The sequence below is a fragment of the Salmo salar genome, chromosome ssa24 (genome assembly GCF_905237065.1).
Source record: "Salmo salar chromosome ssa24, Ssal_v3.1, whole genome shotgun sequence".
In the NCBI taxonomy this organism is placed as follows: Eukaryota; Metazoa; Chordata; class Actinopteri; order Salmoniformes; family Salmonidae; genus Salmo; species Salmo salar.
The window spans coordinates 21,250,898-21,267,108 of NC_059465.1; the positions used below are offsets into that span (position 1 = coordinate 21,250,898).

The 16,211-nt window shown below is 40.2% G+C and overlaps 1 long non-coding RNA gene across 1 annotated transcript; it reads left to right on the top strand.

Moving 5' to 3' along the window:
• The first annotated feature begins 5,711 nt into the window (after positions 1–5,711).
• LOC106585582 (uncharacterized) lies at positions 5,712–10,088 on the top strand. Its single transcript, XR_001323981.2, has 4 exons — positions 5,712–6,181; positions 8,528–8,618; positions 9,693–9,738; positions 9,867–10,088. It is a non-coding gene; the product is annotated as an uncharacterized lncRNA (long non-coding RNA).
• Positions 10,089–16,211: the final 6,123 nt, after the last annotated feature.

Genomic DNA, 16,211 nt, shown 5'->3' on the forward strand with positions numbered 1-16,211 from the left:
ATTGACCTCATCCAATCAGTTGAGGATGCCTGGTTGCTCTTTAAAAGTGCATTCCTCACCATCTTAAATAAGCATGCCTGATTCAAAAAGTGTATAACTAAGAACAGATATAGCCCTTGATTCACCCCAGAATTGACTGCCCTTGACCAACACAAAAACATCCTGTGTCATTCTGCATTAGCATCGAATAGCCCCCACGATATGCAACTTTCAGGGAAGTCAGGAACCAATATATACAGTCAGTTAGGAAAGCTAAGCCTAGCTTTTTCAAACAGAAATGTACATCCTGTAATACTAATTCCAAAAAGTTTTGGGACACTAAAGTCCATGGAGAATAAGAGCACGTCCTCCCAGCTGCCCACTGCACTGAGGCTAGGAAACACTGTCACCACCGATAAATATACGATAATCGATCATTTCTATAAGCATTTTTCTACGGCTGGCCATGCTTTCCACCTGGCTACCCCTACCCCGGCCAACAGCTCAGCACCCTCTGCAGCAACTTGCCCAAGCCCCCCTCGCTTCTCCTTCACCCAAATCCAGAAAGATGATGTTCTGAAAGAGCTGCAAAATCTGGATCCCTACAAATCAGCTGGGCTAGAAAATCTGGACTCTCTTTCTAAAATTATCCGCCGAAATTGTTGCAACCCCTATTACTAGCTTGTTCAACCTCTCTTTTGTATCCCCATAGGTCCCCAAAGATTGGAAAGCTGCCGCGGTCATCCCCCTCTTCAAAGAGGGAGACACTCTAGAGCCAAACTGTTATAGACCTATATCCATCTTCGAAAGCCAAGTAAAATCTTCAAAAGCCAAGTTAACAAACAGATCACTGACCATCTCGAATCCCACCATACCTTCTCCACTTTGAAATCTGGTTTCTGAGCTGGTCATGGGTGCGCCTCAGCTTCGCTCAAGGTCCTAAATGATATCATAACCACTATCGATAAAAGACAGTACTGTGCAGCCATCTTCATCTACTTGGCCAAGGCTTTTGACTCTGTCAATCACAGCATTCTTATCGGCAGACTCAACAGCCTTGGTTTCTCAAATGACTGCTTCGCCTGGTTCACCAACTACTTCTCAGACAGAGTTCAATGTGTCAAATCGGAGAGCCTGTTGTCCGGACCTCTGGCAGTCTCTATGGGGTACCACAGGGTTCAATTCTCGGGCCGACTCTTCTCTGTATATATCAGTGATGTCGCTCTTGCTGCTGGTGATTCTCTGATCCACCTCTACGCAGATGACACCATTATGTATACATCTGGCCCTTCTTTGTGTTAACAAACCTCCAAATGAGCTTCAATGTCATACAACACTCCTTCCGTGGCCTCCAACTGCTTTTAAATGCTAGTAAAACTAAATGCATGCTCTTCAACCAATTGCTGCCCTCACCCGCCTGCCAGACTAGCATCACTACTCTGGACGGTTCTGACGTAGAATATGTGGACAATTCCAAATACCTAGGTGTCTGGTAAGACTGTAAACGATCCTTCCAGACTCACATTAAGCGTCTCCAATCCAAAATTAAATCTAGAATCGGGTTCCTACTTCACAACAAAGCATCCTTCACTCATGCTACCAAACATACCCTCGTAAAACTGACTATCCTACCGATCCTTGACTTTGGCGATGTCATTTACAAAATAGCCTCCAACACTCTACCCAGCAAACTGGATGCAGTCTATTACAGTGCCATCCGTTTTGTCACCAAAGCCCCATATACTACCCACCACTGCGACCTGTATGCTCTCGTTTGCTGGCCCTCGCTACACATTAGTCGCCAAACCCACTGGCTCCAGGTAATCTCTGCTAGGTAAAGCCCTGTCTTATCTCAGCTCACTGATCACCATAGCAACACCCACCGGTAGCACACGCTCCAGCAGGTATATTTCACTGGTCATCCCCAAAGCCAACACTTCCGTTGGCCGCCTTTCCTTCCAGTTCTCTGCCGCCAATGACTGGAACGAATTGCTAAAAATCACTGAAGCTGGAGACTTATATCTCCCCCTCTAACTTTAGGCATCAGCTGTCAGAGCAGCTTACCGATCACTGTACCTGTACACAGCCAATCTGTAAATAGCACACCCAACTACCTCATCCCCATATTGTTATTTATCTTCTTACTCTTTTGCACCCCAGTATCTCTACTTGCACATCATCATCTGCACATCTATCACTCCAGTGTTAATGCTAAATTGTAATTATTTCGCCTCCCTGGCCTATTTATTGCCTTACCTCTCTACTCTTCACATTTGCACACCCTGTACATAGATTTTTCTATTGTGTTATTGACTGTACGTTTGTTTATGTGTAACTCTATGTTGTTGTTTTTGTCGCACTGCTTTTCTTTATCTTGGCCAGGTCACAGTTATAAATGAGAACTTGTTCTCAACTAGCCTACCTGGTTAAATAAAGGTAAAATAAATAAAAAGAAAAAAAGGAAAAAAAAATGCTCCAGGATCGCTGTTGACAATGGCAGACCCTGGCCATGACCCTACTCTTTAATGGTGTCTTGGAGAGTTGGGGTATGCAACATTCACACGATTTCAATTCACACGTGTATGAATACAAAGGTACATGTGTGAAATAGGACAAATATAAGCACCCACCTAATTATTTATTATTATAACTGGTCTGCAAACAAGTGTCTATGGCTCACAGTACACTTCCTGGAACCATACAGCATATTACAAAACACAGCTACAATACAAATGGTTGGTAATAGGAATGGTTATTAAGGTTAATATTGTAGAAAATAATTTTTTTGCTTTGATAACACCAGCTATCATGTAACCATCGACTTATGTGTCTCTCTGCATGATTCATTAAAGGTAGACTCAGCGAACTGACGTTGCCACGAGCGGAGATGAGTGAGATGCAAGACTTGGCTCTCACAGAGTCACACACAGTATATGCACATATGCACAGGTTCGCCTCAAACTGTTTCAGCTTGGTAACGTCCTTATTTGTTGGGAAAATTGATCTACTATGCTGTTTACTTTCAGCATCTACGTCATATCGCTTAGTCTACCTTTAAATAGCTATCAATCAAATGTTCATCTTCTCACTAAACTCACTAAAGCTTGCACTACGCTCTTAGAAAAAAGGGTTCCAAAAGGGTTCTTCGGCTCTCCCCATAGGAGAACCCTTTTTGGTTCCAGGTAGAACCATTCTGGGTTCCGTGTAGAACCTTCTGTGGAAAGGGTTCTACATGAAACCCAAAACGTTTCTACTCTGAACCAAAATGGTTCTACCTGGAACTAACAAGGGCTCTTCAAAGGGTTCTCCTTCCGTGACAGCCAAAGAACCCCTTTTAGGTTCTAAGATTGTACACCTTAACTCTTGAACTCTATCCAAACTTTCATAGGATAGGATAAGGTGCGATCATCTTAAGTAAAATCGTTTCTGTAATGTTCCCTTGAAGTAAATGGGTTTGTGCACTGGAGAATACAGCAAACCATTCCAGATAAATTAAATCATTTTTGTACACTAACAGCAAAGCATGTATCCACTTCTAAGTGATTTCTGAGGGGAAATCAATAGGTTTCTGGGCATGTTTTTGACAACTTCATGGAAGTAGCTGAAGAACAGGTACGCAGATAGCGCAAGTTTGAAATCAAACAAATCCAAACCACTTCATCTAAGGTGTTGGAAAAGTAGAGCACAAACTGAGCAGGAAAGTTGATCTTTAGACCTGCAGGTCTACAGTAGGTTAGAAAAATAAGTATTGTCCACATTGTTTTGTGTGGAGGAGTAAACTAAAGCTTGTAGGGTAGTAGGATTTTTGTGGGGCTTGCACAGCAAAAGCCACAGCTTCAATCTTGAACATACTGTACTTTTTCTTATTATTATTCTTTAGCACGCTACTCCTCCTACACAGTTTAAGCTGTTCAAACTTTAAAATATGCAGAATGGTTTCACTCGAGTAGCTTATAATGCACATTTTTTATATCTTTTATACTTTTTACGTTATTCATTCTTTTGTCCATCTTCATTCACTTTCATGGCATTTTCTCAACATTCTAAAGCTCCCCACTGTGACATCAAAAATACTACTTTTTACACAAACCATCTACTTTGACCACAACTTAGACAAAAGGTTAGAGGGTATGACATCTTGTTCTACTTCTCTGCTATTCAAATCTGAAATAATAACACAAATATCTGGTACGGCTCTAACAAAATAGCTGTTTTAGTTACTGCATCAACAACATTTTCTGTAGCTATTTTGCAATCAACTACCGTTTTGATCACTACCCCAACAAGTTATATAAAAAGTTAGAGGATATTAAATATTCCTCTACTTCTCTGCTATTCATATCTGTTTGCAGAACAAGCATATTCACTACAGATCTTACGGTACAGCTATTTTAGTAACGGCATTACTATATTTCCCCCAAACTTTTTCCAAACAACTGCCGTTTTGACACTAACCCAACAAGTCAGACAAAAACATAGAGTGTATGAAATCTTCCCCTACTTCTCTGTTTGTCAATTCAGAAAACGGATTAAGAATATCGTCTACAAACCTGTAGATAGAGCTCTTTTAGTAACCCATCAACTGTTCTTTTTCTAGCTGCAGTAAATCATGTCATAAACTAGCAGATTAATTATTGTCCAACAACAGCTGCAAATTCCAATAAAACTACATTACTTTCCTTGCTTTGTCTAAGAACACTATTATGAGTCTAGCAAAGTATGTTTTGTGGGTCAGAATGCAGTATTTAGTTATTGTTAAAGCACAAACTTACTGTATGTTAGTATGTTTCTCACACTTGCTTTAGCCAAAAGGGGGCAGCGTTGCCAAGGCTACTGTTGCCTAGTAACACTTGACTAACGGGAATGAATGTCTTCATAGCTTTTCAAATTCCCATGATTTGTCAATCTGTTTCTGACCGAACAGCTAGCACTAAGATTAAGAATACTTTCCCGGTCTGGACGACCTGAAAAGATTTCTAATGTTTACTAGTTTCATCCTACTTTTCCAGGTTCATGCTCCGTGCTCTAAATAACTTAACTGTCTAGTTTGCCTGTCTCTAAAGAGAAGGTTGGGCTGTACCCTTCTGATTGGATAGAACGATTAAGAATAGATTCTACCAATAAAAGTTACAGCTGCTTGTCGGGGGTTTAGAGTGACAAAAAGTGGCTAGCCAGTCTACTAACAGCTCTCTGTCATCACTGAGCAGCCCAAACGGATCCGTTGCTATGGATACTCAGACACAGAGGGCAAAAATTATGATGAGGGTGAAGAGTGACCACAATTGTGACTTGTTTCAGTAAACTAGGCGTATGTCGCAAGTCACGACTTCACAAGAGAGGCATTTCAACGTTTATTTAAATTGATCAAAATGCGTTTTTTTTGGCAGATATGCCTTCTGGAACATTTTAACTTTCATGTGCCTTAATAACAAACTTGTATGCCATCTGTAAATACGAACTAAATTGTTAAATTACGAGCCTAATTGGTTTAGCCACAGAAAAAGACAGGAACCATCCCGCTAGCCATGATTGGCTGAGATAATGGATGCGCTGGACATGGAGTTTGGTCTGCCGTGTAGCATCTTCTGTCTATAAAATTTCTACTGCAGTTTTTTCTAAAGATATAACGTTAGCCATGGAGAAGTGCAAATGTGTTGCTACTGTTCTCAATAACATTGCTGCCCTTTTCAGGCGTTATTGACAAAGGTCAGTGGGAAAAAGTTGCGATGGAGGAAATCCCTGATTTAGGTAAAAACATTTTAATTGAAGAAGGCATTGTAGAGTCTTCTGATGACAGTGATGGGGAAGAAATGGCAAACAAAAGTATTGTTGTCACGGAAGAAGTTGGTGGAGTTTTGAAATCAGTGGAATGTTTGGTGGAAGCAGAGGATGATAAGGAGATGAATACAATTCTGGCGGTTGATCGCAAATGCAGAGGGAGTCGAAAAGAGAACACAGAAGGCTGTTGTATAAAACACCTGTCTCCGTATTACATCTTCAAACTAAGGACAACCATGGCATCCGTGACAAAGAGGGAGAAAGATCTGATGATTCTTATGGCATTGCACATGGTCAGTGTGAACCAGAGTGACTTGACACAATGGGCCAAGCAAGCTGTATAAACAAAACGGAAACGACACAGGACGTCTTATTTAATGAAAGGGGTTGCAGTCTGCCGTGAAGCATTCATCCATGTATACAGGTAAGAGTCTAGCTACAGTTTCAGAAATTATACATTTCTAATTTTGTCAGAAAGTTGTTTTCATTGCAGGTTAAAGCTTAATGTTAGCTAGCTAGTGTCAGGTGGCTGGCTTGCTAGCTAACATTAAATGTACGATCTGTGAAATAATATTATCTCAGAAAGCCATTTGATTTTGCTAGTTATAGTCTAATATTAGCTAGCTAACTAGCTAACATTGAACCTATTTGGTTAACTTCAACTAGCTTTGACAATCTGTTTGTATTGCTAGTATTCTATGGATTGGGATTATGGTTCATTGTTTAGCTAGCTAGCTACATATCTAAACAAAAGTCACCAAGTTAAAGCATAATGTTAGCTAATGTTAGATGGCTGGCTCGCTAACATTATGTGTATGATCTGTGTAGTAATATTATCTCAGCAAGTGTAACCGATGTGAAATGGCTAGCTAGTTAGCGGTGGTGCGCGCTAATAGCATTTCAATCAATGATGTCACTCGCTCTGAGACCTTGCAGTAGTTGTTCCCCTTGCTCTAGCAAGCCCCACAACTGTACTTGTAAAGTTAACATCTAGTTTATATTACTACCTTGTATTTTTTTGTTGTATAGTCATTTAGCAGATGCTCTTATCCAGAGCAATTTACAGGGAGAATTAAAGTGCCTTGCTCAAGGGCACATTATCTGAACTTTCACCTAATCATCTCAGGGATTTGAACCTGCGACCTTTTGGTTACTGACCAAATGCTTTTAACCACTAGGCTACCTTGCCTGCACAACATGAATTGATAGCAATGACTACAATACTTATTTAACATGTTTATATCACATGATTTCACATCTTTATACTATCTCACGTGTCCAAGCAGTTGAATAAACAAGGGCTTGGTGGTATGAACTTGACCCTTGTTGTAACCCAACAGTTAACTTTAATGTGTAGTAGTTCACGTCTGTGTCAGGGCCACTACCACCTCCCAGGTAGTCTGTGTCGGGTTACACAGATTAAGCCGACGTGTACAAGATAAGTATGAATGGCTGTTTTTGTGAGTAGGCATACTTGCATGAAAACGAGCCATTACCTGTCTGTCCCAGGTGACATTATTAACCCAATGGTGTTGAACTAATGAGAAGAAGACTGAGTAAAAGCTGCTGCTGCCGCCAAACACAATCTTAATTGCACCAAATCTATAGCACTTGAGGTAGAGGCTCTTACATTTATCAAAGTCTGTTTCACACTAGAATAATATCCAATACAGTGTCTCAAATGGACTAATCAACAAAAAAACATAGAATGGGCAAACCATGCCTTTGCAATGTGTGCTGACAGAGCTGAAGATGATCTGGTCACTTACCATGCCGATGGAGTGAAAAGTGCAGCCTTTGTGTCTGGGAAGACTTTAATAGCACCCACATCTGCTCACCACAATAAGTGCTAACCATAATCTCACACCTGCTGTTGGCTTTTCATCAAGTGGCTACAACAGGTAGATAAATCAGCAGGCCTGCCACACACACCCACCAGGTGCTGGAGCACACTTTTACTACTTCCAGCCACCTGGAGCTAATGCTCATGGGAGGAGAGTCTTTCTTCTTTATTATTTGTCTTCTCAAAACCACTCTGTTTAAAGTGGGGGGACATTAGAGAGGATAAAGTGGAATTTAGATGTAGGCTTCTTCACCCTGTGGCGGCGGTACTTGAAGTACAGTATGTCGCCGTCCCATTTTTTTTTAAGCCTAAAATTAATATAATGTTCCCCGGGCAATCCTCTTCCTAATCCGGCTCAGAGCGGTAGACTTGTATATTGGTCTCGGAGTCAGAGGCAGGACGGGATTACAGACTCATGGGAATTAATACTGCAACTATGACTTGGACACACTGCTCTACCAATAACTCTAGCCTACTCCAAGAACACTATAGAGTTTGGACATGCATGCATACAGCACACACACTCACACTCACATATCAAACTGCTCAGCAAAACCTCAAAAATATCAAGCAAGAACATTTTGCTTCATGTAAAATGTACATGTTTAAAATAAATTCCTAGAGAAGGGTATGAGGTCAATCACATAATCTTAGGTTATACACAATTACATTTTCAATCACTTTTAATTAACTGAAGAAACATTGTGCAGGCAGAGTAAGAGCAAGAGAGTAAGTCAATATAGTATAAGCATGCAAATCCAGTCTTGGGGCCTGTAGTCTTACATGGCTGCTAGAGTCTGTTCCCCTTTATTGCTTACCAGTACTGTATATTCACATGTGTTCCTCTTGTCTTGTCTGCATACATATTGGAACATTTTTGTGTTCTGGCTGCTGATCCAGTCTTCATCTGTTCTGCTTTGTTGGCAGTTCCTTATTTTATATTCCTTGGAGGCAGCAGTATCTATTCCAGACAATCCATCTTAGTGCCCATGGTTTATGTTGAAAACAACTGGAAAAGGTAAGCATTCACATGACAAATGGAAAGAGGAGGAAGACAATGATCCTGCTTACATTGCTGCTTATTGCAACTATGACAGGTTACAGCAGACCAATGCATCAGGGAAAAATAATATGTTTAACCTTCATGCACTTTCTCTGCGTTCATCAGAGAGTGGAAACCATTCAAACTAATTGAGCATATTTGGCATTTGGGCTGTATTAATTGAAAAGCTATCACTTGCAGTCATGCACTAAATGACCACATTATCTGAGTCTGTCAGCATTATGTTTGACATCGTACTACATTCAGCCATGCTTGGGGAGTTGTGCGTGGACTCTTAGCAGCACTAGAACAGAGCTAAGAGTCACAATGTGCCAGTGTGAGGTGGTCAGGCATTAAGCGATAGAACAAGCTGTCCATCTCATTAAAGCCCCCCATTTGATACTTCAGAGATAGATTTTGTAATTTTAATATAGGGAAGAATCCATCTGCCTACAGTCAAATGACAAACTTGCACTAATGATCCACACTGTAAAAGGTGAGATAACGCTGTTGTTAATTTGAAGAGATTTGACTGATTGGAATGATGCTTTGGTTCGTTCAACCTATTCAGTTATCTGAAATCAAGTAACAAAGTCAACAGATCAGTGTTTTTTAAATGTAATTTGAATCAATGTTTTGTTATTGAATGAAAGCTTATAAATTGCTTTCAACACCTCATGCACATGGAATAGCAGTGGGGGCAATGTAGCGACAGCAGTTTATCAGAAGAGTTGGAGCGGTGGCTTATTGGGGCGTGGCTTTAAGTTTGTTATTTTTGCCCACCTGTGACAGTGAATGTCATTCAAGTGAATGTGGTCTATTGTAGTTGTTATTCAAACTTAAACTTGTACACTGACAGCATCTGTAATGATACTTGCATAAATGCATGTGATACTAAATAGCCTGATAAGGTTTCTATGTTTCTATGTTAAGGTAGCCAATGTTTGGTTATTATATTGTGGCTACTAAATGTGAAAGTCTTGTGTAAAGATTATGTTTGGGAGAACATTATTTGAAGTTATTTAACTAACTAAATGTTTTAATTCATAGGGAATTTATTGAATCGCATTTAACCCAGTTGAAGACATTTGGAAAGGTAATTCCAAATTAAAAAGTGAACTTGGAACAAGATTCTTAAACGGATTTACATTAAATATTTGTTTGTATTTATGTCACGCCCTGATCTGTTTCACCTGTCCTTGTGCTTGTCTCCACCCCCTCCAGGTATCGCCCATCTTCTCCACTTATCCTCTGGGTATTTACACCTGTGTTTTCTGTCTCTGTTGCCAGTTCGTCTTGTTTGTTCAAGCCTACCAGAGTTTTGTGTCTCAGCTGCTTTTTCCAGTTTCTCTTTTCTTGTTCTCCTGGTTTTTGACCCTTGCCTGTCCTGACCCTGTACTCACCCACCTGACCACTCTGCCTGTCCCTGAGCCTGCCTGCCGTCCTGTACCTTTGCTCCACCTCTGGATTGCCGACTTCTGCCTGACCCTGAACCTGCCTGCCGTCCTGTACCTTGGCCTCTCCTCTGGATTATCAACCCCTGCCTGCCTTGACCTGTCGTTTTCCTGCCCCTGTTGTTACAATAAACATTGTTACTTCACACAGCCTGCATTTGGGTCTTACTTTGATTCCTGATAATTTATTATTTATTAGGTTTAACAAACGGGGAAAAGTAAGTTCAGTGTTAAAATAAATAGGTTGCAACTTTAAATATAGGTTTGGTAATAATCAAATAAAACAGTAGGCACTGAGTCATATATTTGGTTTCAATAAATGTGGTATTTTTCACATTTACTTGTTATTTTTTTGGCTTCATCCAAATAGTTTCTTTTAATACAGCGAATGTAATACAGCGAATGTGGTAAGCGTAAATATGTAGGAATAATTGAGTGGTGACAGGAAAGTAAATCTGATTATATCTGTGAGTCTATTTGCTCCTAATTTCTGTTCTTGGGCTCTCTCTATCATATCACCCTGTTTGATAATTTCACCCTCTTTGCTTCTTCAGTCTCGCCATGCTCCAGTCTCACATTTTGTGCTTTTCAACTGAGGTAATTTAGGAAATAAAATGCAGATTACTGTCTCCTTCGGTCTGTCCTACACTCCCTCATGTCCTGGTCTGTGCAGTGTGGTGCTTGTAAGATGACAGCAGTGCTTATTTCTAACATAAAGGTATTTGCTAGATCCTTCTTGATACACTTAAGTCATATATTTGTTCAGGCATGAAGTAGAAATGTGCTTATGAGGCTATACTGGTCTCATAGTTTACTAAAGGGGATTGCTAAACGTCTGGACTGAAGCATGAGAGCCATTTCCTCTTACTGGTGTTTAGTTTTGGACAAAATACCTGGCTGTTTAAGTCCAGTCTAAACCAGCAAATGTCACATAATTAAGATGGATTTACCTGACGTATTCAGGCTGAGTTCTGATTTGTTATATCCATAGCTGTAATTTTGCATACTTCCACTGAAGTCAAAAGTGATGGAAAAAATTGAAAACAGAGAAAAGAATATTGCAAGGAAAAGGTGGTGTTCACAAACCAAACATTTCAACCAATTTCACTAGCTTGGTGTGTTGGAAGTCAATTTATTTCCACCTTGACATTAGCATATGGATGTGTGTCAAATGTAATTAATTACATCGGTAATGGTACTTGTTTGACTGGATAATAGGACTTCTTTTCAAATAGAGTTTGAGTGTGTGGAGTGCATCCCAGTGCACTATCTGTCTCAGCATGTGAACATTCCTGAAGCTGCCTTCCTCCCAGGTGATCTACTGCAGTATACCTCAGGGAACCGGGGAGCGAGTCTGAAAGCAGATTCCTTGCAGAGACTCTTTCAGTGTGGCTTTGTTGCTAAGAACGGCTATACAGCACAACATGCTGCATATCTTCCTTGCCTGCTCGAGCTATGGTTACTCTCATGCCTTTTGATTATCATATGAGATCTGGTTCAGAGGATTAAACTACGTTTTCAGTTTCGATTTTATGCTATACTCTTCAGGTTATATCAGGTTATGGTCTACATAGGTCAGTTACTCATTTTAACTGGTGCCTATCCCCAGCTTCTTTTCCCAGGGAACATTAAAACATCATATGGTTTTGTTTTTCTAACTGATGATGATGAAAATCCTCTAGCTTTTTTCAACCTGATAGAAAAGGAACATGAACATGCTTTCATGGGTTAACAAATGTGCTAAAACATTCAGAGGCAGATACACAGACAATGCTTATTTCCCAGCCAGGTTGTAATCCTATTAAATCAGCCACTCTGCTCAGACAAATGAAATCATCTGCTCCAACTGGAGGAAGGCCAAGTTTACATAAATAAATTAAGAAACAGATTCACTTCCAACCCCGCTGTGATTGTGACTGGATTCAAACAAACAGGAAAATAACATAAACACAATAACTGACTCATAGATTCCTCTCATGTGGAGTTAGTTCCCGCTGGGTCTTTAAGTTTTAAGTTTTGACCTTTTGTAACGTCACCTTTTTCAGTGATTTGTTTATAAGAAAATTGATCTTTGAGGCAAACAAGTAATTTGTGGTTTATATCAGATAACATGGCCAGAAGCTTATTTGCCATCTCATGTCAAACATAATCTTACATTTAATGTCAATCCTCTCCCTTAGTCTCTCATTGAGACTTTATTAGTAACAGTTTGCCTTTCCAAATGTTTACCACTCTCACTACAGTTTTATTTGAACACACTCAAAAGGATTAAGTAGGTATTGGATATGGAGTTAATGTCCTTCAATGTGCATTGCATAGAGGCATCTATTTTTAGGTCCAGTACTTATGCATGTTTGTATTATGCACACAAGATACATTGAGGGACTCCACATATATGTCTCAAAGTGCTATTAAGCCTCTATTACCTTCAATGGATTTGAATCAGGCACTTTGATCCTGTGTTAGTCAGATGTGCTATTTGAAGAAGTGTGGTCCAAGGACATGGCTCCGGTCATGCCTCTTACTGCTTGCCTAATTGTGAACAGTCACAAACATAGCCACTATCAAAGGCTTGGCAAGGATTGTACCTCCCATCTGCCAACTAACCCTTCATCTTGAAAATACTTGGATCTTCTCACTCTCTGTGCTCTGGCAAAGTTCCGCTTCAAAAGACTCAGAAGTCAATGTCTCGCCAAGTAGAGATCTTGCCTGAGAAGAGAACCGCCTGTTGACTGGAGAAGCTGTTGAGTTTTGGGACCCAATATTAATGCTTTCTTCTGAAATATTATTACCTGATGAAGACTGATGAGCGTGATCAATACCCACTAGCTTGGAAATATTGAATCACTTAGAAATGATTTAATCAAATTCAAAATCCCCTTCTTGAACATTCTTCCAGTGAGCTAGGAGGGCATATAAACTGTCAATAAAGAGTATGGAGATTGCTACAGAGATTTCCTCTGACATACAGTATAACACTTGCAGAGCAAAGTGGTCATTCACAATGGTAATTCCATCATAGAGATATGTAGATAACTATTGTGGTTCATTCCCTGTATTGTGTAGATACATCTGCCTTTTACACCCTACTTTTGCTCTATGAATAAACATCAGCATGTGCATAAAATACATAATTTGCATCTGTGTTTAAAGGAATTGTAGTTATATATTTTTCAAAGGGCTTGGTATTGTGCCTGTGAAATTGCACCTATCCTCTTGAAGTTAGTCTACAGTGCATTCAGAAAGTATTCAGACCCCTTGACTTTTTCCACATTTTGTTACGTTACAACCTTATTCTAAAATGTATTAAATCTACACACAATACCCCATAATGACAAAGCAAAATCTTTCAATCTTGGTTTCATCAGACCAGAGAATCTTGTTTGTCATGGTCTAAGTCCTTTAGGTGCCTTTTGGAAAACTCCAAGCGGGCCATCATGTGCCTTTTACTGAGGACTGGTGTCCGTCTGGCCACTCTACCATAAAGGCCTGATTGGTGGAATGATGCAGAGATGGTTGTCCTTCTGGAAGGTTCTCCCATCTCCACAGAGGAACTCTGGAGCTCTGTCAGAGTGACCTCTGTGACCAAGGCCCTCCTCCCCCGATTGCTCAATTTTACCGGGCGGCCAGCTCTAGGAAGAGTCTTGGTGGTTCCAAACTTCTTCAATTTAAGAATGATGGAGTCCACCGTGTTCTTGGGGACCTTTAATGCTGCAGAAATGTTTTGGTACCATACCCCAGATCTGTGCCTCGACACAATCTGTCTTCGAGCTCTAAAGACAATTCCTTCGACCACATATCTTGGTTTTTGCTCTGACATGTGCTGTCAATTGTGGGGCCGTATATAGAGAAATGTGTGCCTTTCCACAGGTGGACTCCAATCAAGTTGTAGAAACATCTCAAGGATGATCACTGGAAACAGGATGGACCTGAGCTCAATTTCGAGTCTCATAGCAAAGGGTCTGAATACTTATGTAAATAAGATACTTCTGTTTTTTTGCAAATTTGCAAAAATGTTTTAAAAAACCTGTCTTCGCTTTGTCATTATGGGGTATTGACTGATGAGGGAAAAAAATATTTAATACATTTTAAAATACGACTGTAATGTAACAAAATCGGGGTCTGAATACTTTCTGCACTGTGTACCCGTGTGTGATTACCACCAATGATTCTGTGTGGACTGTGGAGTGTGGAGCCTGAAATGAAAGCCCTCTCTCTTTTTCTCTGTTAAACACACCTTAATTTCCTGAAAAAGCTATGATGAGTGAATAAAATGTTTAGTTGAAAGCCCTGCAAATGGAGGAATATATTGGCAAACATTTGATTATCCTGGCCCTGAAGAAATGATCAGATCAATTCAAACGTGGGATTGAAATGAAGGCTTGGCTGACACATTGACAATTTCTATTAGTGGGCAGGGGAATGAAAGACATACTCAAATCCCAGGATGATGACGCTATGTCTTTCACCTCTGGTACTACAATGTCTTCTTATGCATGAATTAGTACTTTTCTTTTGTTTTTCCAACAGAATATGCCCACTAAGATGTGTGTTTCACACCTGCACTGTACTGTATTTGAGTCCTGCTTTGGGATGCTGTTTCTGTTGTCATGACTGGCTTGCTCGGGTCAGGTTACCGTGGACCACAATCCTACAGAGAGATATCTCACACCCACCAGAGGGGAAGAGATCGAGAGGTATGGAGATGGGGGGTTTATGACACCTCACACCCATTGTAAATCTTAAAGCAGCAGACAAAATTCCTTTGTCCTCTCACTATGGAGAACCGGCCTCAGAACATTAACATGCAATAAATGGACTTTGGGACAATAGGTTTTGTCAGCCACAATGGTGGTAATGACAATAGATGAAATATGAAAATGAATGCAGTTTTTGTTATGTTATTAAAGGTTAAAGGATGACATTATAACAAAACCAACTTTAAGAGTTTTCCTAATATGTACCTACTGTTTGCATATTGTACGTTGTGTGGAAAATGTCCAGATCAAAGAGAATGTTTTTGTAAAGATGAAATGTGAAGTTAGTTGTCTAAGTTGGATCTGAGTAAAATCCAGACCTTGCCTCGTAACTTGGTATGCCCAGAGAATTGCCCTAAAGGCGGAAACGCCCATTTCTGGCCCGTGGGTATAAAACATGTGAGTTAAGAATTAACATATTAGACTAAGGGACCCTGAGCTGCAGCCAAGGTCTGAGTGGTCAGAAAACACAACACGAGGTTGAAGAAGACAAAGGAACCTTTTAGCAACCTATGCTACGGACGAGTAGCTGTATCTAAAGGGGTTGAATTCAAGCAGGACCACCCAGTCACCACTCTCCAAGGAATCGTGTGTCCACACTGTTTTCCTTCCCACGCTGTAACCATCCACACGGCTGATTAACACTCCTCCGAAAACCCCTTTTCAGAGCAAGGGCAAGGAACCAGACCACTTAGAGAAAGGACACTGACATTGTGAGGAGAAACAAAGAGTTACACCCGGTAACCGAAGACGGACCATCATCAGAGAAGTCTGTTACATCATTATATTCTGACTCATAAGAGTGGCAGTTCGGGGCAAGGTTAGGGTTAAAATAAGCACAGTTGACAAATGTACCCATGTGTGTTTTCTCTCGTGCACTCTCACTCACTCTCGCTCTCTTTTTAAATCCCCATTTTGTGTATACGTGTCATATTGTGTTGGCCCTCTAGGGACCTGTTTTATCGTACTAAGTCCTAAGCAATAGCCTAGACTGTGTTTTTGTGTATCTTATATTATCATTTTAGCTTGTTAGCAAATAAATAATCAACTCAATTGGTGTGGTACGGACTTATTTGGTGAGACTCGGGATTGTGCAGATTCACGGATTATGCGACGTTCAGAATGAGACTGTAGAGGAAATTGATTAATTAGCGACTGTTGTAAAATCGATATTATGATATTCTTTGAGTTAATTTGGGAAATAGAAACTCAATAAAGCTAAAACGTTCCCATGGTGCCCCAGGTTAATGAGTTAATAATTGCCTGATTAATTTAATCACATAATTATAAACCGTTAATCATTTGACGAGCAGCAGTCGTCACATTAATCAATACAATGTCACGACACTGTGGTGAGA